Below are 24,373 nucleotides of genomic sequence, written 5' to 3'. Positions count from 1 at the left end.
CTAATTTTTTGTATTTTTAGTAGAGACAGGGTTTCACCGTGTTGGCCGGGATGGTCTTGATCTCCTGACCTCATGATCTGCCCGCCTCAGCCTCCCAAAGTGCTGGGATTACAGGTGTGAGCCCCTGTTCCTGGCTTTTTTTTCTTTTTTTTTTTTAAAGATGGGTCTCCCTATGTTGACCAGGCTGGTCTCGAGCTCCTGGGCTCAAGCGAACCTCTTGCCTTAGCCTCCCACAGTGCTGGGATTGCGGGCATGAACCACCATGCCAGGCATGGAACACAGTTTTGCCAATACCTTGATATTACCCAATGTGTTAGTCAGGGTTCTTCAGAGAAACAGAACCAATATGATATATATATAGAGATTTATTATTAAGGTATTGACTCATGAGATTATGGAGGCTGAGAAGCCTGTGATCTGCTGCCTGCAAGCTGCAAGGCTAGTGGTATAGTTTAAAAGCCTGAGAGCTAGAGGACCAATGGTGTACACTCCAGTCTGGGTCTGAAGGCCTGAGCATCCGGAGCACAGAGGGCACATCAATGTCTCAGCTCAAGCAGAGAGGCAAATCCAGCCGTCCTCTGCCTTTGTGCTCTGTTCAGGCCCCAGTGGGTTGGAATGTGCCCACCTGCATCAGGGAGGGTGATCTGCTTTACCCAGTTCAGCTATTCAAATGCTAAATGTCATCTGGAAACACCCTGAAAGACACATCCAGAAATAATGTTTAGTCAGTTATATGGACATCCTGAGGCCCAGTCAAGTTGACACATAGAATTAACCATCACCCCCAGTGACACCCATTTGGGATTTTTGACCTCCAGAACCATCAGATAATACATGTGTGCTGTTTTAAACCACTAACTGTATGGCAATTTGTTACAGCAGTGACAGGAAACTAACCCAGCCACTAACCTCTCTGAGAGTCAACTTTTCTCCTTTGTAAAATGAATATGATCATGACAATATTTCCCCAACCACTTCATACGTTACTATGACAATCAGTGACAGAATGTTTGAAAATGTTTCGAAACTATAAAAGGTTTGCCAGATCGAAAACAAAATCTGCTGCTCCCTGTGATCTAGTACTTTCCCTGCCCGCTCAGCTCTTCCTTTGCTGGCTGGCTTCTGCTTCTCCCAGGTACATTTGATTTGGGCAAGTCTTTCCAATGACCTTTACCTTTTCTGAATGGGTGGCCGGGCCTGAGTCATTGACCGTTTCTGCTCTTTAGAATCCATCATCATCACCAAACAGAATGAACTTTATCTAACATTTTGGTGTTTTGTTCACAATGGAGTTTCTGCTTCATTTTTGAGTTTTGAAATATGGCATTCTAATATTATTTATCTTGATGACTACATTTTAGCACCTCCTTAAACTTGCTTCACCCTAGTGGCCTGCCCGGCATGTGTTCCATAGGAGAGGGTCTGTAGAGGTCCAATTAATGAATCCAGGTAGGAGCAGAGGAAATAGAGGACCATGGATTCCAGCGTGCACTTTTCCCCTAGGTGAGAAAGTTCCTTGGCAGGATTACAGGGAGTCTGTGAACTAGCATGGGGAAACATTTTGCAGCTTTATCGTCATGAACCTCTAACTGAAATTTAGCATTTCTGGTAACCATAAATATAGAGGACAAAGCACAGTAGCATTAACAGTATTTGTACTTTGCCACCAAGAGAAATCTGATATATGAGGCTAGCCATGGTGGCTCACACCTATAATTCCAGCACCTTGGGAGGCCAAGGTAGGAGGATTGCTTGAGCTCAGAAGTTTGAGACCAGCCTGGGCAACATAGCAAGACCTTGTCTCTATAAAAAATAAAAAAATTAGGCCAGGCGTGGTGACTCACGCCTGTAATCCCAGCACTGTGGGAGGCCTAGGTGGGCAGGTCACCTGGGGTCAGGAGTTCCAGACCAGCCTGGCCAACAGGATGAAACCCCGCTTCTGCTAAAAACACAAAAATTAGCCAGACATGGTGGCATGTGTCTGTAATCCCAGCTACTTGGGAGACTGAGGCAGGAGAATTGGTTGAACCTGGAAGGTGTAGGTTGCAGTGAGCTGAGATTATGCCACTGCACTCCAGTTTGGGTGACAGAGTGAGACTCCATCTCAAAATTAAAAAAAGAAAAATTAAATTAAAAAATAAAAAAAATTAGCCAGTAGCACATGCTTATATAGCTACTCGGGAGACTGAGGCAAGAGGATGGCTTGAGCCCAGAAGGTTTGAGTCTGCAGTGAGCTGTGGTTATGCCACTGCACCTCTAGTTTTGGTGACAGAGTGAGACTCTGTCTCAAAAAAAAAAAAAAAAAGAGAGAGAGAAAAAAAAAAGAAGAGAAATAAAAAGAAAAGAAAGAAATCTGATGTATGTTCCAAGCAGGTTGCTGTGGAAGCAGATTTTGTTTGGTCTTATCACTATTTTGAAATAATGGAACTTACTAGAATTACCTCTAGAGTTTGAATTCAATGTATTGAAAAAGCAGCACATATATTACTACATTAGAATTTTTAAAAATATTGAATGACTGTGTTTTAACACAATTGGGTTTCTTTGTAATCCTGTGTATTATTTGATATATTAATACATTGTTTTATGCATCTAGAAACAATATTCACTAAAGTGCTGAGGCACAGATGTATTATGATTCCTTCCCTCAATTCTTTTTTTTCTTAATTTTCTACTTCCAATTTATTTAATTAATTTGTTTATTTATTTTTGAGACAGGTTCTCACTCTATCATCCAGACTGGAGTGCAGTGGTATGATCTCAGCTCACTGCAACCTCCACCTCCCAGGCTTAAGTGATGCTCCCACCTCAACCTCCTGAGTAACTGGGGCTGCAGACATGCGCCACCACATCCGGCTAATTTTTGTATTTTTATAGAGACGAGGTTTTGCCCTGTTACTCAGGCTGGTCTAGAACTTCTGGGCTAAAGCGATCCGCCTGCCTCGGCCTCCCAAAGTGCTGGGACTACAGGCCTGAGCCACTGCGCCCGGCCCTTCCCTCAATTCTTTAAACTTTTGAGTTCAATTTTATCCTCTGAGTATTGGGCTCCAGGGAAGATCTGGAAGAATCAAATATGATACTGTACATGAACACCTCCATACCAAATGCAAAGTATTTTCAGGATTCAAATGAGAACATTGTAAAATTTGAAATAGAAAAAACAATAGCAACAACTCACATGCATTTGTTTGCTGGGTCTGCTGTAACAGAGTGGATTGCTTAAACACCACCCATTTATTTTCACACAGTCCTGGAGGATAAAGTCCAAAGTCAAGGTGTCAGCAGGGTTGGGTTATTCTCAGGCCTCTATCCTTGGCTTATAGATGACCGATTTCTCCCCTGTGCGTGTCTGTGTCCTAATCTCCTTTTCTTAAAAGGACTCTAGTCAAATTGGATTAGTGCTTACCCTAATGACCTCATTTTACCTTAATTACCTTCTCAAAGGCCCTATCTCCAAATATAGTCACATTCTAAGGTGCTGGGAATCAGGACTTCAACATACAAATTTTGATGAGGACACTATTCAGCCTGGCCCATAACATCAGGGAAAATAAACGAAACAGAAACCAGAAAAAGTATTGGGTGCCTACCTAGGTCAAAAAATACAAAAGGGGTTTTCATCCACCTGATCTCAGCTCCATGACAGGTGATAGGCCTTCTTATCCTCACTCCTCTTTGTGTACTTCTCTAAGTAGGACCTCACACAATGCCACCTGTACAGGTAGCTCCCTTCATAGTTTTGGTTCTAGTCTGTCTAAGGAAAATTAGAAGCAAAATTCGAAAGCGAAGAAAGATCAGAGGTTTGTAAATGAAGTTGGAAAGCCCATCCCACTTCCTCATCTTATAAGGGAAGCTCGTGGTGGGTACTTATTCAGAGAAAAGTCATCATCTATAAACATCAAGGAAAGGTCATCACTTCTAGCATGCCTTCAATTTCAATATCTTGAGAGAACGAGAACGGACTTTTGTGCAGCCTGCACATATATCTGGAGGTTGCCAAATAACACTTCCATGAGCTTCCCACACTAAATTAGTGGGAAACAGATATGAATTATTTGCTTTATCATGAATGCTTCCTTATGCATAGCAGCTAGTGAATACCATTGTCATTTAAAGCAAACTTGGACTTTGCTTTGACTTTTAATTTGTACTGAGGACCTATTTGTACTAAATGGTCTTTCTTTTGAGTCATATAATAATATCCCTAATAATAATATCCCTAATAATATCCCTAATAATATCCCTAATATTATTAGGGATATTATTATTAGGGATATTATTTGGCTTCTCTCCTCTCTAAACAGATGATAAAATCTATCTAAACTTTGGTTAAAAAAATGGAGTAGGAGGCAAGGCATGCTGGCTCACATCTGTAATCCCAGCACTTAGGGAAGCTAAGATGGGTGAATCACCTGAGGTCAAGAGTTAGAGACCAGCCTGGCCAATATGGTGAAACCCCGTCTCTACTACAAATACAAAAATTAGCTGGGTGTGGTGGTGGGCGCCTATAATCCCAGCTACTCAGGAGGCTGAGGCAGGAGAATCACTTGAACCCAGGAGGCAGAGGTTGCAGTGAGCTGAGACCATGCCATTGCACTCCAGGCCTGGGCAATAGAGCAAGACTCCATCAAAAAGCAAGAAAGAAAGAAGGAAGGAAGGGAGGAAGAGAGGAAGGAAAGGAAGGGAAGGAAGGGAAGGAAGGAAGGAAGGAAGGAAGGAGAAAAGAAAAAAAATGGAGTAGGAAAGAAGCAGGCGTGATTGTAATTTAACAGTGAGGCAAGCGGATCCCAGGAATTTGGTTCAATCCTTGAAAGATCAGGGATTTCTGAGTAGGCCAGTCATGGAAGCAAGTATTGGCCCATATGTCAAGAGTCCTTGAAAATTAGATGGGCCTGGGGGAAATTAAACACTAGAGTCAATGAAAACCGGGCAGTAAGTCATGAGTTTAATATCTTTCTTTCTTTGTCTTTTTTTTTTTTTTTTTTGACACAGAGTCTTGCTCTGTCACCTAGGCTGGAGTGCAGTGGCATGGTTATAGCTCACTGCAGCCTTGAACTCCTGGACTTAACTGATCTCCTGCCTCAGCCTCCCAAATAAGTAGCTGGGACTATAGGCACAGATCACCATACCCAGCTATCTTTTTTTATTTTTGTTTTTTTTGTAGAGATGGGATCTCACTATGTTGCCCAAGCTGGTCTTGAACCCCTGGGCTCAAACCTCCTGCCTCAACCTCCCAAAGCACTAGGATTACAGGCGTAAGCCACAGCACCTGGCCAGTGTTTCTTTTTAAAAAAATAATTGAGTATTTTTATTCCCAGGTTCAAGCAATTCTCCTGTCTCAGCCTCCCAGGTTCAAGCAATTCTCCTACCTCAGCCTCCCAAGTAGCTGCGATTACAGGTGTACGCCACCATGCCTGGCTAATTTTTGTATTTTTAGTAGAGACGGGCACCACGTTGGCCAGGTGATCTTGATCTCAGGTGATCTTCCCATCTTGGCCTCCCAAAGTGCTGGAATTACAGGTGTGAGCCACTGTGCCAGCCAATAGAGTAATTTTTTTTAGAAGAGCTTTAGATTTGCAGAACAACTGGCCGGGTGCAGTGGCTCACGCCTGTAATCCCAGCCCTTTGGGAGGCCCAGGTGGGCAGATCATGAGGTCAGGAGATCGAGACCATCCTAGCTAACATGGTGAACCCCATCTCTGCTAAAAATACAAAAAATTGGCCGGTCGTGGTGGCACTTGCCTGTAGTCCCAGCTACTTGAGAGGCTGAGCCAGGAGAATCACTTGAACCTGGGAGGCAGAGGTTGCAATGAGCCGAGATCACACCACTGTAATCCAGCCTGGCGACAGAGCGAGACTCTGTCTCAGAAAAAAAAAAAAAAGATTTGCAAACAACTAAACTGAGGGGCAAAGTTACATTGTTTCTCTCCCCAGCTTTCACTATTATTAACATCTTAAGTTAGTGTAGTACATTTGTTACAACTAAGGAGCCAATATTGACAGATTGATATATTGTTATCATAAATTCCATATTTACATGAGGGTTTCCTCTTTGTGTTGTGCATTCTGTGAATTTTGACAAATGTATATATACACACACTTATATGTATAATAACCTGTATTCACCATTATACTATTACACAGAATAGTTTCACCACTGTAAAAATTCACCGTGTTCCACCCATTCATCCTTTCCTCCTCCTTGAACCCCTGGCAACCACTGTCTTATCCGTTTTGCCTTTTCCAGAATGTCATATGGTTGGACTCATATAGTATGTGGCCTTTTCAGACTGGCTTCTTTCACTTAGCAATAGGCATTTAAGGTTCCTTCTTATGTTTTTGGGGTTTGATAGCTCATTTCTTTGTAGTGCTGAGCAATATTCCACTATGTGGGTGAGCCACAGTTGGTTTAGCCATTCTTCTATTGAAGGATACTTTGGTTGCTTCCAGTGTTTGGTGATTATGAGTAAAGATGCCATAAACCTCTGTGTGCAGGTATTTAGAGGATGTAAGTTTTCAACTTAGTTGGATAAATACCTAGGGATGCCACTGCCGATTGTATGGTAAGACTGTGTTTAGCTGTGTAGGAAATGGCCAAACTGTCTTCTGAAGTAGCTGTACAATTTATTCCCACTAGCAATAAATGAGAGTTCCTGTTGCTCTGCATCCTGTCAGCATCTGGGATTGTCAGTTTTCTGGATTTTAGCCATTCTAATGTATGTAGTAGTATCTCATTGTTATTTTAATTTGCAATTCCCTAATGATATATGTTCAGCATCTCTTCATATGCTTATTTGCCATCTGTGTATCTCTTTGATGAGATTTTTTTCTGATTGTTTGCTCTTTGATTGGGTTGTTTATTTTCTCATTGTGGAGTTTTAAGAATTATACACATATGTACCTATATATGTACATGCACAAACACACCTATACACACACACACATACACTTAAAAAAATTAGAGACGAGGTCTCCTCTGTCGCTCAGGCTGGAGTGCAGTGGTGAGATCATAGCTCACAGCAACCTCCAACTCTTGGCCTCAAGCAGAGCATTACAGGTGTGAGCTACTATGCTGGCCTGCATATTTTAAATGCAATCCTTAATCAGATATGGAATTTGCAAATATTTTCTCCCATTCTGTGACTTGTCTTCTCATTCTCTTAACAGTGTCATTTGCAGACTTTTCAAATTTTAGTGATGCCCAATTTGTCATTTTTTTTTCTTTTATGATCATGCTTTTGGTGTTCTAGCTACACAGTCATTGCCAAACCCAAGGTCATTTAGATTTTCTCCTATGTTATCTTCTGAGAGTTTTTATAGTTTTGCCTTTTACGTTTGGGGTATGTTCTATTTTAAGTTAATCTTTGTGAAAGATATAAAGTCTATGTCTAGAGTCTTTATTTATTTTGGCATATGGGTGTCCAGTTGTTCCAGGACCATTTGTTAAAAAGGATGAATTGCTTTTGCTCCTTTGTCAAAGATTAGTTGAGTATATTTGTGTGGATTCCTTCTGCCTTTTAATTAAAATTTGAGGTACTGCTTATGGGGAAAGTTGGTGGCATTTGTTGCAACCAGGTTGTTTTCCCCTCCCTCGTCAATTAACTGAAAATAATTGTTTGCAACACACGCACGCACACACACACACGCACGCACACACACACGCACATCACTAGTGCTGTGGGTGTCTGCACAAATCATTGTGGCTCCCTTGCCCTGTTATCCTTCAGCTTTCTCAGACTACACTAGCTTCTTCTGGCTCTACTTTCCTTGTGTTCTCCCACTTTATAGGACTGCACATTTGAAAAATCGTTGAAACAAATTAAATAACACAATGTCATTATCACCTACCTACTGCCCATCTAGCATTTCAAAAACAGGAATTTTGGTGATTTCATGATAAATGTAGGCGGTCTCTCTTCCTGTCTTAGGTTCCTTTAGGGTCCAATGAGTGTATGATAAAAGCTATTGACTCTTTACGGGTAATAAGACCGGTGGGATTATTTGGATATATTATCAAACAGGCAAGATGAATTCTGAGCTCCTTTGCATTGTCAATTATAGGAGATCAGCTGTAAATCCTGGCCACACTGGACTCCAGTTTGAGAGTGAGGATTTCCACCACTTTCCCATAGTTTAAATGATTGGCATCTGCCAAGTAATCAAAACGTACAAAGAGGCCTTTTAACCAAGTTTAGCTTGGAATTTCCAACTGCTAACCACAAGCAAGTCTGGCAAGCTAGGAGGCCGATTGGCTGCGCAGCTACTCCAGAGTGTGCGGTAGCCGAGGGCTGCGTCCGCGTAAAGCCCAGAGCTGTAATGATGTCAACTTGTTATTTACTTTCCAAATCTGAATGACTGAGCAAGGCGAAAGGAGAATCAATCAACCACAATGTGACCCTACAGGCGGAAAAAACGCAGCGCTCCCACCAGCAGGCGGTGGGGGAAGGGAAGCACGTGTAGCCAGGGCAGGGTTGCATCATGAGCTAGCTCGGGTTTTCTATTGCACCCTTCGTTTTTCGATTGCATGTAATACCTCAGCATCAGTCTGCACAAGCCCAGGGAGCCCGGGAGCAACGAAGGGCAGGCTCAAGGGAAGGCCCCACCAAGTCCTTCTGGGGGGCCTTGAATGGCAACTGATACATAATAAGACACAATCCATTCTGCTGATTCACAATTATGGAGACTGTGTAAGTGTGTATTTTTTTATTGATGTCCTTAAATGATGATGGTGTAGCAATAGTCGTTTTGCATCATTGACGTTTTACAGCAATATTTTGCAGGGTAATTTTGAGGTCCGCCTTTTTGATGGAGGACCGGCCCCTTAAAAACTCACCTCAGGCCATGCGCGGTGGCTCACGCCTGTAATCCCAGCACTTTGGGAGGCTGAGGCGGGCGGATTGCCTGAGGTCCGGAGTTCGAGACCAGTCTGGCCAACATAGTGAAACCCCGTCTCTACTAAAAATACAAAAAAAATTAGCCGGGCGTGGTGGCTTGCGCCTGTAATCCCAGCTACTTGGGAGGCTGAGGCAGGGGAATTGCTTAAATCAGGGAAGTGGAGGTTTCATTGAGCCGAGATCCTGTCACCGTACTCCACCCTGGGTGACAGTGCGAAACAGTGCCAGACTACATAAAAACAAAAAACAAAAAACCTCACCTCGGGTCCCCCTCCCCCCACAACCAGAACAACAAATGGTCTAGTGTTCGAGGAAGAGCAAGTGAGTTTATAGTTTATATTTCTGAGTGTACCGGGCTCTTAGCACGAAGCTTATATAGTAAAGGAAGGGGCAAACTTATTTGAAAAATATTCAACAAGGCTGACCCGAGAGGTGCTGGGGAGGGGGAGCGGAGATCTGTTTAACTGAATTAAGGTCGCGAGTCGTGGGAGTCGGCACCAAGGTGGAGGGGAGGAAGGAGCTCTGGGGACCTGGGTGCACCAGGGCCAGGCCGTGTAAGCCATTACGTACATCAAACACTTTGCAAGGGCCCGAGGGCTGAAGCCTAGGGGTGGGGGTGGGGGTGGGGGTGATGAAGCCCGCTGGCCCAGGTCCCCTAACCTCCTCTTCAGCCCCCACCCCCGAGCTCCGGCCACTCTGACGGAGTCTGAGTTTGTCCCTAAGCATTTCTGGCTCTTCCTGGGAGGTGTTTTGCAAAGGTGGAGGCTCCGCCGGAGTCCCCACTTTTTGAGGTGGGGAAAGATAACTGGGGTGTCTTCTAAAACGCCGATTTTGAGGTAGATGCACCCTCGGGCAGGTGGCTGGGGTTTTGTCGGGGCAGCCGGGTTGCTTCCTTTTTGGGGTGGGGGAGGGTAACACTTTAGCAGTGACCGAGGTTCCCCTGCCCGCTAGAAACCGAGGGGGTGGCCGAGGTTCCTGTCCCCTCCAGGCAGTCGTGGAAAGGCTGGGTTTGGAATGGAATGGGGGTAAGCCTGGGTTCCTCTCAGTCCCACGGGGGCCACGGGGAAGGGACTGGGCCCGGGCAACCAGGGAGAGGCCCGGGTTCCCCTCACCCACCCTAGGCGTGGGGGAGCGGGGCGAGCTGCGTAGGGACGCTAGTCCCCCGACCAAGGGGCAGGGGCTGGGTTGGGACGCGGGTCTCCCACTAGGTGCCATGGGGGAGGGGCGGGGCTGGAGTCCCTATCCTCGTGGGGGAGGGGCTGGCTCGGGACGCGGCCCTCCCGGGGCGCAGGGGCGGGGCCGGGTGGGACGCGGGGTCGCCTCCCACGGCCGCGGGGGAGGGGCCGGCGGCGGGGGCGGCCCCCCTGGCGGTCCTCCCAGCTGGAGTCCGCGCGCTCGCGGCCGCTCCCCGCGGAGGTCATTGCCCAAGCCAGTCCCTCCCGCCGTCCCGCTCCCTCCCGCCGTCCCGCCCTCTCCCGCCGCCGCCGCCGCCGCCACCGCCGCGCCCGCCTCAGCGCCCCCACTCCGCGCTCGGGAGCGAGGAGCCGCCAGCGCCCCCGCCCCGCTGCCGCCGCCGCAGCTCCCTCCGGCCGCCATTCGCCACCGAAACTTTCCAGCGCCCGCGCCCTCTCCGGGACTCGGCGGCGGCGGGGCGGGGGCGGCCCAGGGGCGGCGCGCGGCTGCTCTGGGGCGCCGGGCCCTCTTCGGCCGCCGCACGGCCGGGGCTCGGAGGCTGCCGGCTGGAGGGAGGTTTGGAGCGCAGCCGGGCGCGCGGCGCCGCCACAAGTTGCGCTGCTTGCGGTGAGGTGAGTGCGCGGGGCTCGGCGGGCCGGGCGTTGGGTCCGCTAACTTCTGCGGGGAGCCGGGTTCCGCGCTGACCCTCGGGGGTCCGGCCGGCGGCTCGGGGCGCCTGGACGCTCCTCCCGCCCCTGGAACTCCTGGAGGCGCAGGTCGCCAACTGTCCCCGCGGCGCTCGGACTGGGGTGCAGCGCGCTCCCCGGAGGCTGAACAATACCCCGAGGTGGCGGTTCCCCAAAGTGCGGGCGCGCGGTGGAGGAAGGAGACGGAGGTCGCCTGGGGGCTTCTTTGTTTTGGGGAGGGGGAGGCGGCCGGTAAGTTTCGGGAAGCGCTCGGCTTCTCCTACGATGCCTCTTTGTCTGCCGATCCTGAGGCTTACTGGGCTAACCTGCGCCACCGTGGGCTCGGGGGCCCGGGGTGGGGGGCGGTGGCGGGATTTCCCCGCTGTTGGGAAGGGGAGTCCCATTCATCCCCGCGACGCGGGCCGGCCCGCCCGGACCCGGGTGGAAGCGCAGCTGCGCGGAGTGGGGCGAGTGGCTGGTGAGGCGGCGCGGTCTCCGCGTCCGCTCAGTTTCTGAAGCGCAGAAACTGTCAAGGAAGTCGGGAGCCCCTGTCCTCTGCCCATCTCCCCGGCCAGAGCGTACGACCGGGCTGGGGGCACCCCTGGCCCGTCGAGGGTCTGCAGAGCGCCGCCCGGGGAGAGCACAGACCTGTTGCTGCTCCTGTGCTCTGGCAGGGCGGGTGGGGTGGGTCTCGCAGATCCAGAGCTCTAGCCTTGCTCCGGGGGACCTTCCCTAACGATGGGACCGGTGCTCGGAGTGCGATATGGGGAGTGCGCCTTCGGGAGTCGGGGATGGCCGAATATGTGACAACTGTGGGTCGCTGGAGCCCCGCTGGTGCGGGTATAGGGCCTGGACTTCACGTGCATCGCCTGTGCGCGGTCATACCGGGGCCAGGGCTCACTCGCTGCAAGGCCTCGTGTTCCCCCAGCCAGCTGCGTTGGACGTTCCGCAAAGGTAGGGACCGACGTTTATTTTCGAGTCAGTCAGTGATGTTCTGGAGCAAAACCTAAAAAGAAACAGAAACCCACCCTCTATTGTATTTGCAACTGTTTCTGCTTTGCATTGTCATGTGTGGCTTGACCTGCCTTCTGGATGTTTTCCTCTCCCGACACGCCGCCGAGTCCCTCGTTTAACCTAGAAGGCGACCTCCCTGCTAAGGTCCCGGGCCATGGCTTTGGTGTCACGAAGTGGCTCTTGACCATTTTACGAAAAGTTTACAAGTCCTTCCTAGAAAAGATGCAATTAGGAAAAATAAAATCCAGAAAAATGTTGAGTATGACACGCTTATTTTAAAGGGTTGTCATGTCTCAGGTGTGCTGCAGATTTTTGTGGAAAGCCACCAAACTGCGTAACTAATACAAACAACGAAAGTTGTTCACCACTGGATCACCAACCCTTAAGGCGATTCCAGCTCTTCGGAGCACACACACCTGTAGGACTGACGCGGAGATGTGTGGCGTAGTGCAGCCACCCTCGCTTCCCCACCCGCAGGCATTTTGCCCCTTTACTGGGCTCAGAGAACTTCTCCCTGCCAGTAGTATAAAGAGGAAACAGTTTGCAAAAAATAATAACTTTATTGTAGACACACTTAGAAGTGAATGTTTCAAATTCTGGAGTTTTCCCATCAATTATATCAGTAGCACTGGTTCTGTGCATCATCTTAGAAGCTTTTTTTCACCTTTTAAGGTGATGAGCAGAGGCCATCTCCAGCAGGTCCTGAGTGTCAGGAATTCAGATTCTCTGATCCACTCCTGCTGGATAGGAGAACACCTCCGTTAGAACCTGGGCCTGGCCCCTTCCCAGTTTTCTGCAGGGTGTCCGGATTCCGGTGCTCTGCCCTGCAGCACTGCCGTGTGGGCCTCCAGGCCTAGCTGATCATCACAGCTTCTCTGCCCAGCGAGGCAAGACCATCCTTTTGCTGCTTTCCTGATGCCTTGCATTTGCTTTTTATCCTCCCTTAGGAAAAACAAAAATACCTAGTACGCTACATCCAAGAGGTTGTTAATCTTTCACTACCACAGGCATTGAAAAATCAGTTTCAGCCAGGAAGCAACACTAAAGGCATATTGTAAACACTTTCTTTTTTTAGTTGGAAAGATAAACTTTTTCCCCATAACTATTTTTAGTGAGAAGGAGGTAACTGACCTCTTGAGCAGGAGACTGGGCTCGAGTTTTTCCCTCTGGTCTTGCCCCTCCACTCCCGCCCTCACTTTCTGTGGGGCTTGACCAAATGGACCACGCTAGCCAGACTGGCAAACATGAAACCTACCAGAACCCAAAGAAAAGCTGGATGTGGGAAGGGGCTGAAGGAGTCCACAGGTTTCTAAAGGGCAAAGAGAGCCTAGGCTGTGAACAGGAGTTTCACATCTCCAGGGGAGAAAGGAAGCTGTTAAGGAGTCCGTCCGGGCTGCTGCCTGCCTGGCCAGCGAGAGCCTGACTTCAGATGGATGGGCCACCCAAGCCGGCCCCCTCCAGCGCGGCCATCCCCATCAAATATTTACAGAGAATCTACTGCATACCTGAAGGTTGCAGAAGTGAATTGGAAGCCGTTACAAATGGAATTGGAACAAATTTAAAGTTAAGATGAAAGAGAGAATATGTTGAGTTTCCAGAGGAAGTTGGGTACTGTTTCCTTTTCTTGCCGAGGTTTGTTCTTGGCCAATGGGATCTGAGAGATTGAGATGGGGCATGATAGGCGGCGGGTTCAGGAGACAGCGAAGCTTTAGAAATGAAGGTAGAAAAGATTCTTGGTTATTGGAACAGTGTTTTCAACGTTAAGCTCTGGAATTTTGCAGCTAACTCATGGTTCTCATCTGGGACAGTTTTGTCCCGCACGTTCGAAGGGGGCATTTGCTAATGTCAGCTGTTCAAATGAGCAAACAGGTTGGACCAGCTGGGTGTGGACCTGCATTTTCCTTGTGGAGGCCCTCTTCCAAGTGTCAGTAGGAAAAGGGCTCCCAGAGCGTGGCCCTGCTGCGGGACCCTGGCCTCCACGTCCAAGTGAGCCCCAGAGGTGCCCCAAGCCCTGCCTGGTCATGGGGAATCTGGGCTCCCGCTGGACTTGGGTGCTGGGGACAGCTTTGAGGGAAATCTGCTTTGCAGCCAGCTTGCCCTGCACTGACTGCCCGCTTTGGGCGAATCAACGAACTTCCCTAACATTAATTTTCTCATTGAGAGAGGAGATGGGTAGGGGTGTGTATATATATATATATATATATATATATATATATATATATATGGGGGGGGAGGGGGAGAGAGAAAGTTTTCCCAGGCTTCTTGTGTTAAAGGAGATAGAATTATTATAGTTCTCATTTAGTTTTTATTTACTTATTTATTTTGAGACAGTGCAATTATTATAGCTCACTGCAGCCTCAACCTTCTGGGCTTAAGCAATCCTCCCGCCTCAGCCTCCCAAGTAGCTGGGACTATACCTAGCAATTTTTTAGTTTTTATTTTTAGTAGAGACAGGCTCTCACTGTGTTGCCCAGGCTGGTCTCAAACTCCTGGCTGGGCTCAAGTGATCCTTCCTCCTTGGCCTCCCCAAGTGTTTGAGATTACAGGTGTGAGCCACTTTACCCAGTCAAAGGAGATAGAATTATTATAATGGCTGTAGCCTAACATGCTTTTCTCCTCCCCCCTCCCCGAGATGAACTCTTGCTCGTATGCCCAGGCTGGAGTACAGTGGTGCGATCTCGGCTCACTGCAACCTCCACCTCCCGGGTTCAAGTGATTCTCCTGCCTCAGCCTCCTGAGTAGCTGGGATTACAGGCATGTCCCACCACACCCGGCTAATTTTTGTATTTTTAGTAGAGATGGGGTTTCACCATGTTGGCCAGGCTGGGCTCAAACTCCTGGCCTTAGGTTATCCTCCCTCCTCAGCCTCCCAAAGTGTTGGGATTAGGGACGTGAACAACTGCACCCGGCAGAGCCTAACATGCTTATATTTTCCTGTTTTCTGAAATTGAGAATTGGGTCTGGAAAGGTATCATCATCAGTCACGATGGTGTTTGCTTGCTTTTTTTTCCTTATCTTTTCCCTCTTACATTTAGGGCTATATCTATATAATTTTATTTTTTTAATTACTGTATGGTAAATTTGGCTCTTTGGATGTATAGCATTATGAGTCTTGACAAGTACATACATTGGTGTGGCCACTGTCATAATCAGGAGAGAGAACAATCTCCTCATCCCAGAGATGTTTGTGGCTCTGTCTCCCACAGTTCGTCCACAGTCACCCCCACTGTCCTGAATCTGGTGCACCCGCCCATCTGCTCTGCAAGTCTTGGGGATCCCATCTGAATGTAACACATGGTGGAATGTGTTAGGCGAATCCGTCCACTCTTCCAGCACCTTCTTTGCCTCCTGTCTCTGATGACACATGAACTTCATGCCTCTGTGTGCTTTGGCCAACCTGCTTTTCTTAGAACAGCACATTTAGCACTGTAGATGTTATCACAAGCAAGGAAAAGAACAGCTTTGCTTCTTAATGTAAGAAACCACAGTGGAAAAAAAAAATCAGGTGTGTTGTTGAGGCTGCTAAAGCTTTGCTTCTTTTAAAATTTTTAAAAAAATTTTTCTGGACACGTAGGTGTATATAGTTATAGAGTACACTAGATATTTTGATATAGTCTTGAAATGTATAATAATCACATCATGGAGAATGGGGGTATCCATTTCCTCAGGCACTTATTCTTTGTGTTACAAACAATTCAGTTATGTTCTTTTAATTATTTGCTCCTTTCCCTTTTTTTAAAATTTTGAGATAGAGTCTTACTCTGTCACCCAGGCTGGAGTACAGCGGCACAGTCTTGGCTCACTGCAACCTCCACCTCTTGAGTTCAAGCGATTCTCCTTCTCATCCTCTGGAGTAGCTGGGACTACAGGCATGTGCCACCATGCCTGGCTAATTTTTTTGTATTTTTAGTAGAGATGGGGTTTCACCATATTGGTCAGGCTGGTCTCAAACTCCTGGCCACAGGTGATCCACCTGCTCGGTTTCCCAAAGTGCTAGGATTACAGACTTGTGCCAGTGGGCCAGCCTATTTGCTCTTTTTTGTTTCTCTTCCTTCCTTCCTTCCTTCTCTCTCTCTCTTTTTGTTTCTCTCTCTCTCTCTCTCTCTTTCTCCTTTTTTAGTGAAAGTCTCTCTCTGTCGCCCAGGCTGGAGTACAATGGTTGGATTTTGGCTCATTGCAATCTCCGCCTCCCTGGTTCAAGCAATTCTCCTGCCTCAGCCTTCCCAACAGCTGGGATTACAAGCACCCACCACCATGCCCAGATAATTTTTGTATTTTTAGTAGAGATGGGTTTTCACCATATTGGCCAGGCTGGTCTCTTGTTCAGGCTGGTCTTAACTGCTGACCTCAAGTGATCCGCTTGCCTCGGCCTCCCAAAGTACTAGGATTACAGGCATGAGCCGCTGTGCCTGGCCATTTGCTCTTTTTTCTATGCCAGTTAGTTCTTGCTACCTCATTGGTTCAGGTGGGACATTTTCTGATGTTGTTTTTTTGTTTTTATTTTTGGTTTTTTGAGACCGAGTTTCATTCTTGTTGCCCAGGCTGGAGTGCCGTGGCATGATCTCCGCTCACTGCAACCTCTGCCTCCCGGGTTCAAGCAATTCTCCTGCCTCAGCCTCCTGAGTAACTGGGATTACAGACATGTGTCACCAGGTCCGGCTAATTTTGCATTTTTAGTAGAGATGGGGTTTCACCATGTTGATCAGGCTGGTCTCGAACTCCTGACCTCAGGTGATCCACCCGTCTCGGCCTCCAAAAGTGCTAGGATTACAGGCATGAACCACGGCGCCCGGCCTCTGATGTCCTTTTAGAGGATGTTACCCTCACCTTTTTGCACAGTCCTACTGAAAGATCGTTCATATGTAAAATGGTTATAGTCTTGGCTTTAGTTTCAAAAACAGGACACATGTTCATGAAGAATCTTTGCCGTTTTCCCAATGGGTTAATAATGTGAATATAAAATAGCCTAAAAATATCAAGTTGTTTTTGCATTTGTTTGTTGTAGAAATAAAAAATGAATTCCTACATCTGTGCTTTTCTGGAGCTGCTAACCTGTATTTTACTTTGGGCTGTAACGTTGCTTTCTGTGATCTCATGAAGTGGCATGTTTTCTAGAATAATTTTTGTCCTGGCATTTTGGTGACTTTTGTCGTGCCTGAGGTGGTCTGCCTGGTTGTGTGAAGTCACAGAACCTGTGCATGTCCTAGCGTGTAGAGTCAAAGGGCTGGATGAGTGGCCTCAAGCCTTCTCCTCCCTCCCAGGTGTGAAGATTTGGTTTGGAAGACAGACCATGCTTCAAGGCCTGGGAGGCCATGTTTTTTTCAGACTGGTTAAGGATGATGGTTTTATGTTAACTAAACATTGGGATACAGTGACAGTTGTTTATGTCCTGTGCCTAGAGGATCAGTTTTCCCATGATTAAAATAAGCAGTACTTTGGTAAACATTGTTAAGTTAGTTGTGCATTTTTGTTTAGAAACCCACAGCTAGTCGGAAGGTGCTTTGTGCTGCTGGGTGCCTCTGAGTGATTCCTGGGAGTGCGGCAGTTCTCCAGTCCCGGGAGATCCTGTGAAAGAAGCACAAACAATGCTCACAGCAAAACTCACAGTGTTTGTTCTTGACCTGGGTGTCTGCCTTGAATTCCTGTCATTTTTCCTATCGTGGTGGATGTAGCCGGAATGCTTTAAAGAGAACATGAGAGTTTTCTCTGCTTGTTTCCCTTGAGCCTGGAACCGAGATTATGACCCCAGATAGCCTGCACAAGGCTCTTTCCTTTCTGGAACACCTGCCCAGGCTAGAATACGGAAGTAGGGAGGAGGTGAGGCTCTTCCCAGCCAGCTCTCCAAGATGCCGAAACCTTCCTTCAGGTCTGTTGAGAACTGCATCCCCAGCACCATCATGTCAGAGCAATCAGAGAAGGGCATGTGTTGCCTTTTGGGAAGCTTGACTCATTCCAGTTAGGGACCTGCCTGTTGTTGTTAGAGGACGCTTTAGGGTTCGTGTGAACGTGCAGTGTAATTCAGTGGTGCAAGCATTTCTACTTGTCTGAATTTCCTGATGGGAATTTGGACAAAAAGAAGCTTATTGTACATGGTGCCATTTTATTTCTTAAATCAATAATAACAAATTATTTATTTATTTATTTTCAAAAATGGGATCTTGCTCTGTTGCCCAGGCTGGAGTGCAGTGAGATGATCATAGCTCACTGAAGCCTTGGCTTTCTGGGCTCAAGTGATCCTTCTTCCTCAGCCTCCCAAGTAGCTGGGACTATAGGCACAAGTCACCATCCCCAGCTTTTTTTTTTTTTTTTTTTTTTAAATTTTCAAATGTTTTCTAGAGATGGGGTCTTGCTGTGTTGCCCAGGCTGATCTCAAGCACCTGGACTCAAACAGTCCTCCTGCTTTGGCCTCCCAGTGTGCTGCCATCACAGTTGTGAGCTACTGTTCCTGGCCAACAAATACTTTAATATGACAAGACCATATAAAGTCATTTTAGGAACTGGAGGAAAATTCAGCAGGACTGAGTCGTGATTTCAATTTCTGGTGCACTGTGGGTAATTCTTTCTCAACCTGGACACTGTGCTCCTTCGATTGTACCTGTTATCTTGTCATCTATGTGAAGATGAGAAATGAAGTTGAGTGGAGAACTGTCACCAAAGTCTGCCATGGGAAAATCGGTAGTGCCAATATGTAAAGGTAATTCCCAGCTGCCATAAAAGTCCAGGTGGCTTCACAGTTTCAGATTGTATTTCCCAAAAGCATAGGGAATTGATATCCCTGAATAGGGAATTGATGTCCCTGCTTTTATTTGGGGAACCAAATAAACTTGTGTCCTTGCCTTCAGCTCGTTTTTCAACAGAATCTTATCAAGCATTTTAATCCCACACAACTGTAATGCCAGCTCCATGTTGATAAAAACTCAAGAATTCAAAATTATAAACTTGAAAACAGCAATTGCCAACTTCTGACTGTAGCAGGACAGTCTGGAAGACCTAACTTGGTTTAATTCCCAATTTGATTATGAAGAAAATGTCAGATTCAGCTTGCATTTTCAAGACACACTGATGGTTCTATGCCAGTTTCAGCCATTTCCAGGGATCTGTCTTAGGATACTTCAAAAAGCCTAACCTTTGAGATGCACTGAGCTCAGAAGTTTGTGAAAATAAGAATGAATGATCTCCCTTGTCCAGTACATGACAGAAATTACTGTAGACTAGATGAGAACAAGGAGAGATGCTTGTGGATGTTACATGTCACAGGATGCTCTGATCAATTTTATGGGACTCAGAGTATGATGACTTTAGGCCAGTGGTCTCTAAATTTGGGAGAGGCACAGAGGACAGAAATGACTGGTTTCAGGTTTTAATTCCCAGAAGGATCTCAATGAGTTTCATGACCTCTGGCAGGTGCACAGCAAGATTTATTGGGATGCAGGAAGAAATTATGAAAATGTCTGTTAAAAACATCTCCAATACTTGTAAAAAATATATTTCTTGCCCATAAAAATGCATGTTACTTGAGTATTCTATACGTTTAATAAATAAATTACATGAATTAGGAGCACCTGCTAAAAACTTTTTCATTGAAAAGGATATACGATGAAAACAACATTTATGATGTAGTTCCCCAAAGGCTGGAAGAGGAGGTGATACTGAAGTCCCTGCTTGCAGGTGGGACACAGTTGCACTGCCCTTTCCTCTGGCTTCAGCTGCTAAGGTATGTGTGCACTTGCATGCACATGTATGTGCGTTAAGTAACTTTGAGATCCACCAGCGTAACGACTGGACGTTGCTCCAGAGGTACAGGTATTCTGATTTGACTTAGGGAAGAAAGAATGATGGGGAACCATGCACATACTGGATCTAGTGTATTTTGCGTGTTGTTTTTAAAGCTGAAAAAATACCCATTTTAGAACTAGATGACAGTATCTCGTTTTGCATGAGGAAACCTTGAAACAATGCTATGCTTTTTAAGCATTTTATGACTGCAGTATTTTCATAATCACTTAATTCTGTTTATAAATCAGCCAGTTTCATTGATGGATGCCCTTGGGGCTCTGGAGAATTAGGCATTTTGCGGCAGAAATTGTTTAGAATTTGTAAGACAGCAACGTGAGATTGTACCAGAACTGAGTTGTGATAAAAGTCCTAGGGTGCTTTAAATGTTTGTTTGTTTGTTTGTTTTGAGACAGAGTCTCACTTTGTCACCCGGGCTGGAGTATAGTGGTGCTATCTCAGCTCACTGCAACCACTGCCTCCTGGGTTCAAGCTATTCTCCTGCCTTAGCCTCCTAAGTAGCTGGGATTACAGGCATCTGCCACTACATCTGGCTAATTTTTGTATTTTTAGTAGAGACTGGGTTTCACCATGTTGGCCAGGCTGGTCTCGAACTCCCAACCTCCTCATCCACCTGCCTCGGCCTCTCAAAGTGCTGGGATTACAGGCGTGAGCCACCACGCTTGGCCTCATTAGGGCTTTTTTTTTTCCTGAGAAAATTCATTCAGTTGCTGCTACATTACTGGTGTTACAGAGTGAATAAATGTAAAAGTTATATTCACAACTCAGACCACATTGTGGGCTGTGGAGGTGAGAAATAGGAATCATCTACAAATTTAAGGTATTCTGGCTGAGCTCATTTGCTTAGAATGGCTGCAGGTTTGGTGTTCACGAGATGAAACGCCAACCTCAAGTAGTTCCAGGTTTCCAGACCAGTTTTTAGTTTGTTTAACTTGAGAGGATTGATGTGTCAGCTTTAGTGTTTTTGTGTAATTTTTGGTGTTTGAATCTGTTTTCTCCTTTGTGAATATTGAATTCACAACTTTGTTATATGAAATGATGCTCATACACACGTGCAGTGCATTAAAAATCTACAGGGAGCAGTACTTGTAGATTTCCATGTACCGACAGGATACCTCATCTGACCATGATTAATGCTTATCAGAATCTATGTAGACATCCATTTGTCCTTTGATAAACTGAAATATTTATGTCTACTTTTTAAAAAACCTGTTGCTTCTCTTTATAGTAATACTCAGAAGGCACTCACTGTCAAGACAGGAGAAAGAAGAAGTCGAATTTTTCACTATCTAGATTTATGCACCTGTCTCCACTCTCCAGAGACCAATGCATTTAGGCCCCAGTAAGAAATTTAGTTATAATGAAGTGTAAAGCAGATGCAGAGTATATTTGGGAATTTGCCTTATCTGCCCCCACAGCCCAGCCCCTGTAAGAGTAAAGAGATGGCACAATGTATTTTGCTTTTAGTCAGACGCTTTCAGCCTTAGACAGGTCTTGACTTCATACTGGAAGCAGGTCAGTGAGAAACCACTGAATTGCTTCAGCTGTGAACTGGAATCCTTTTCTGTCTTCGTTGTTGAGTGACAACACTCATAATTATTCATGTGCTTATTTGCCATCCAAATCACCCTATATAATATCTCAGAAGTGTATCTTAGAGAATGACCCTAAGCGGGCTGACCTCTGAAGCCTGCACCAGAGTTGACTTTATTTCCTAAGTGCACACTTCTGTGCTTGCAAAGGGCAGCTGTCTAGGTATAGTTTCTGTGAGTTTGAGGCACAGAGGTATGTAGGAGAATGGGAAGGCCAAATGATAAAAGCCCCTAGGACATGGAAGCTGTGAGTACACTAACCTTGAAAGAAACTATGAAAACGAAGTTTAGAGCATTGTTGAAGCACCATCTACATAATTTATATCAATGAAGGGAGTAACTTCTTATTAGGAAGATAGGGTTGTTAAAATAAGCCGTTTTCATCTTTCTACCAAAATAAAAATCAAATCAATTTTAGTTCAGATAATTGTATGTGAAGCTTTATAATTGAAAATTTGAAGTTAGCAAAATTATATAACCTTAGTTAATTACATTAGTGTACTCAAACTAAATATAGAATAAGATTAGCTCATGGAAACATTTCATTTTTATCTCAGTCAGTACTGCTCGTATCTGCCCAGTAGTTAGATAGTTTCTAGTTATGTTTTGTAATTTTTTGAATATCCTGGACATGTTTTTAGAGAAGTTAGTTGAAACAAGATTTTGTATGTTTTCATTATTTCCTAGTTCATCTTTAAGCATAATAAAAACACAGGGTAAGTTATCATTTTTGAATTTTTCCTTTCTTTATGTGTCTGGCACAACAGAGGACCAAGCCCCAGGATCATTAATCCCACTTTTCTGCATGGCGTTTGCTGTAAGGGAAGTTTGGGCTGGATTCGTAGTTGGCTATCTAAAAGTAAATGTTCAACCTTCTGTAATTTCCTGTTTTGTTTGCTTTTCCATTCACTGTTCTATATTTGGACAACAAATATATTTTTCTGTATGGGTTTCTGGTGGCCCAGATGTTCATTGGAGTGGAAATTCTTCAGTCCACACCACTGGGTTGGGCAGTTGCTGGTGTGTGGCTTTCTGTATCTCCTGGAGTTGACTTGGATACATTGTGTATTCAGGTTGGGCAGTCATTCCTTTTGCAAGCTCTGTGTTACTTTGTTCCATTTGGCTTTGTCATAAATGTTTGCCCTTGGCTTGCCAAGATGTCAGCTTGTAGCGATATGTCATTTAACTTAGAACTCTTGTGTCTGACTTAAAATTAAGTCAGTTTTCTTAAACATTGTTATTGACCTATAAATGACATGCCCTAAAAGTCACCTCTTTGAGGTGTGGCATTCAATGATTTTTAGTAAATTTACTGGGTTGTGTAGACATCAGCATGGTCCAGTTTTAGAAGATTTTCAATTCCCAATAAGATTGCTCCTGCTCAGTTGTCACCCATTTCTGCTCCTACCTCCCGGCCACAGGCCATCACGAATCTCCTTCCTGTCTCTATAGATTCCTGTTTTGTGGATATTTTAGAGTTGTGTTTCCAAGAATGAGTATCTCTGTGCTTGGCCTAACTTCCTGGATGGTGAGACCTGACTTAGTGACTTCACCTTCTGCCCCCTCCTCCCCAGAAGAGGAAGGTGAGGAAAGAGGAAAGAGGGCAAGTATAATAGTATTACAGGCATTGTGCCTCAGTTTTGTCATCTGTAAAATCAGGATAACCGTGGACTTGTTGCAGGCTCTAAATGTGAAACCTTGTGGGAAGTAATTAACTGGGACTTTGGCATACAGGAGGAGCTCATTGTTTGCGTATTAACAGTGGGAAATAGTGCATAAAGGAGGTGGGAAAAGAACTGCCTGTAGAAAGGTGGCATAAGTCCCTGGAGAGCTGAGCACAGGACCCCAGGGCATACATCCCCTTATGCTTCCCCTGTCTTTCATCTTGAAAGCACCTGCCTGTGAACCTCAGCCTTGGAGGGAAGCTGGATGTTTTCCCAGGATATACCTCTGCTCTATGGTCCTCAACCCAAGGCGGTTTTGAAACTGTCTTTGCAAAAATTATATCAGTGAGAAAATTATAACAGTAAGTTAAGCTAACCCATCCCCCATCTTCCCTTTGCCTTAATTATTCCTGGGCTATTGGACCAAGTGAACTTTGGAGGACTTTTAGGCTACAGTTTAAATGATAATAGGCCTTGCCCCAAACTCAGAATTTGCCCCAAACTGTAACGCTAATGGGTGGCCATCGGGATGAGGGAAGAGAGGAGCCTGATTGCTGCTAAGGCAAAGGTATAAACCATTGCCAGATTGTCAAATATGCAAATTCCCAATTACCCTCGCAGATAACATCACTGTTGTAGAACCTAAGATTGGCCTTTTCAGATATCTTTTCAGGTTTTTTCCATGTCTGACACCCATGGCTCCACCTGGACCCCCTCCTGTGGCCCCACCCAGAAGCCATTCAGCTCATGGAGGACAGCTTTAAAACCCTATGATTTCATCTCTGCCCCAACCAATCAGCAGCAAGCCTAGCTACCCCGACCCTTTCTTCCAAACTGCCTTTACCCCTAACCTGCGAACTTGGATGAATTGATTTGAATACGAACTCCATCTCCCAGGTAGCGTGGAAGGCCTTGTGGCTATTAAACTATTTCTCTACTACAGTGCCATGGTCTTTGTTTATGAAGCAGGCAGGAGAAACCCCTCAGGCCGTTACAAAATTGGGGGCTCATCTGGGATCCCCTGTCCGTGGTTCATCAGTCCTCACCAGTGTGATGGACCTGGAGGTCAGCTCTGGAGGTCGCTTGTTTAGCTGAAGGCCGTATTTGGTGCTGTCTCTGCTGGTGAGGCTCTGTCAACCCTTGGTGCACAGAGCTAATTGCAGTGGGAAGATAGTCTAGAACCTGTCACGTGGACATGTAGACCTGTCACAGGGACCGGCTGCATCACGGATGGAGAATAGGGAACTGTTGGGAGGAATACTTAGTCAGTGTGGAAGGCCTCTGTCCATCCTGCTTCTGTTCTGTGTGTTTGTGCATGTGGAGGGGTCTCTGAAGACTAGCCGACAGAAATCCAGCAGGCCTCACTCAGAACTTTCCTTATTTGTCTGGTCACATTCATTGAGCCCTGATGGAATTGTTAGCTGAGGCTCAACGGGCCCGAAGAGGGGTGATGGTCCCCTCTTCATCTTGCTCAGACACCACACCTTGAACTCTGTTGGAGGTCGTCTGTCCCCACCTTGAATGGATCAGTGATGACAGGGACCAACAGGGGCAGC

The 24,373-nt window shown here is 46.1% G+C and overlaps 1 protein-coding gene across 6 annotated transcripts in view; it reads left to right on the top strand.

The window, feature by feature from the left end:
• The first annotated feature begins 8,581 nt into the window (after positions 1–8,581).
• Positions 8,582–24,373, top strand: part of TBL1X (transducin beta like 1 X-linked) — a 247,265-nt gene continuing 231,473 nt past the window's right edge. For 3 of the 6 annotated variants that reach the window (XM_012433981.3, XM_012433975.3, XM_012433980.3), the window contains exon 1: positions 10,622–10,699. The gene's annotated coding sequence lies outside the window, so the exon portion shown is untranslated. Of the gene's footprint in view, positions 8,688–9,890; positions 9,920–10,621; positions 10,700–11,535; positions 11,708–24,373 lie in introns of those variants that run through there. The other 3 variants (XM_012433976.2, XM_012433979.2, XM_012433978.2) reach the window with 3 other exon arrangements.

Source organism: Aotus nancymaae, unplaced genomic scaffold (assembly GCF_030222135.1).
Source record: "Aotus nancymaae isolate 86718 unplaced genomic scaffold, 86718_ANA_hifiasm-v0.15.2.pri h1tg000058l, whole genome shotgun sequence".
Classification (NCBI taxonomy): Eukaryota; Metazoa; Chordata; class Mammalia; order Primates; family Aotidae; genus Aotus; species Aotus nancymaae.
The sequence above is the reverse complement of the archived record's forward strand: the minus strand, read 5'-3'. Positions and strand labels throughout refer to the sequence as shown.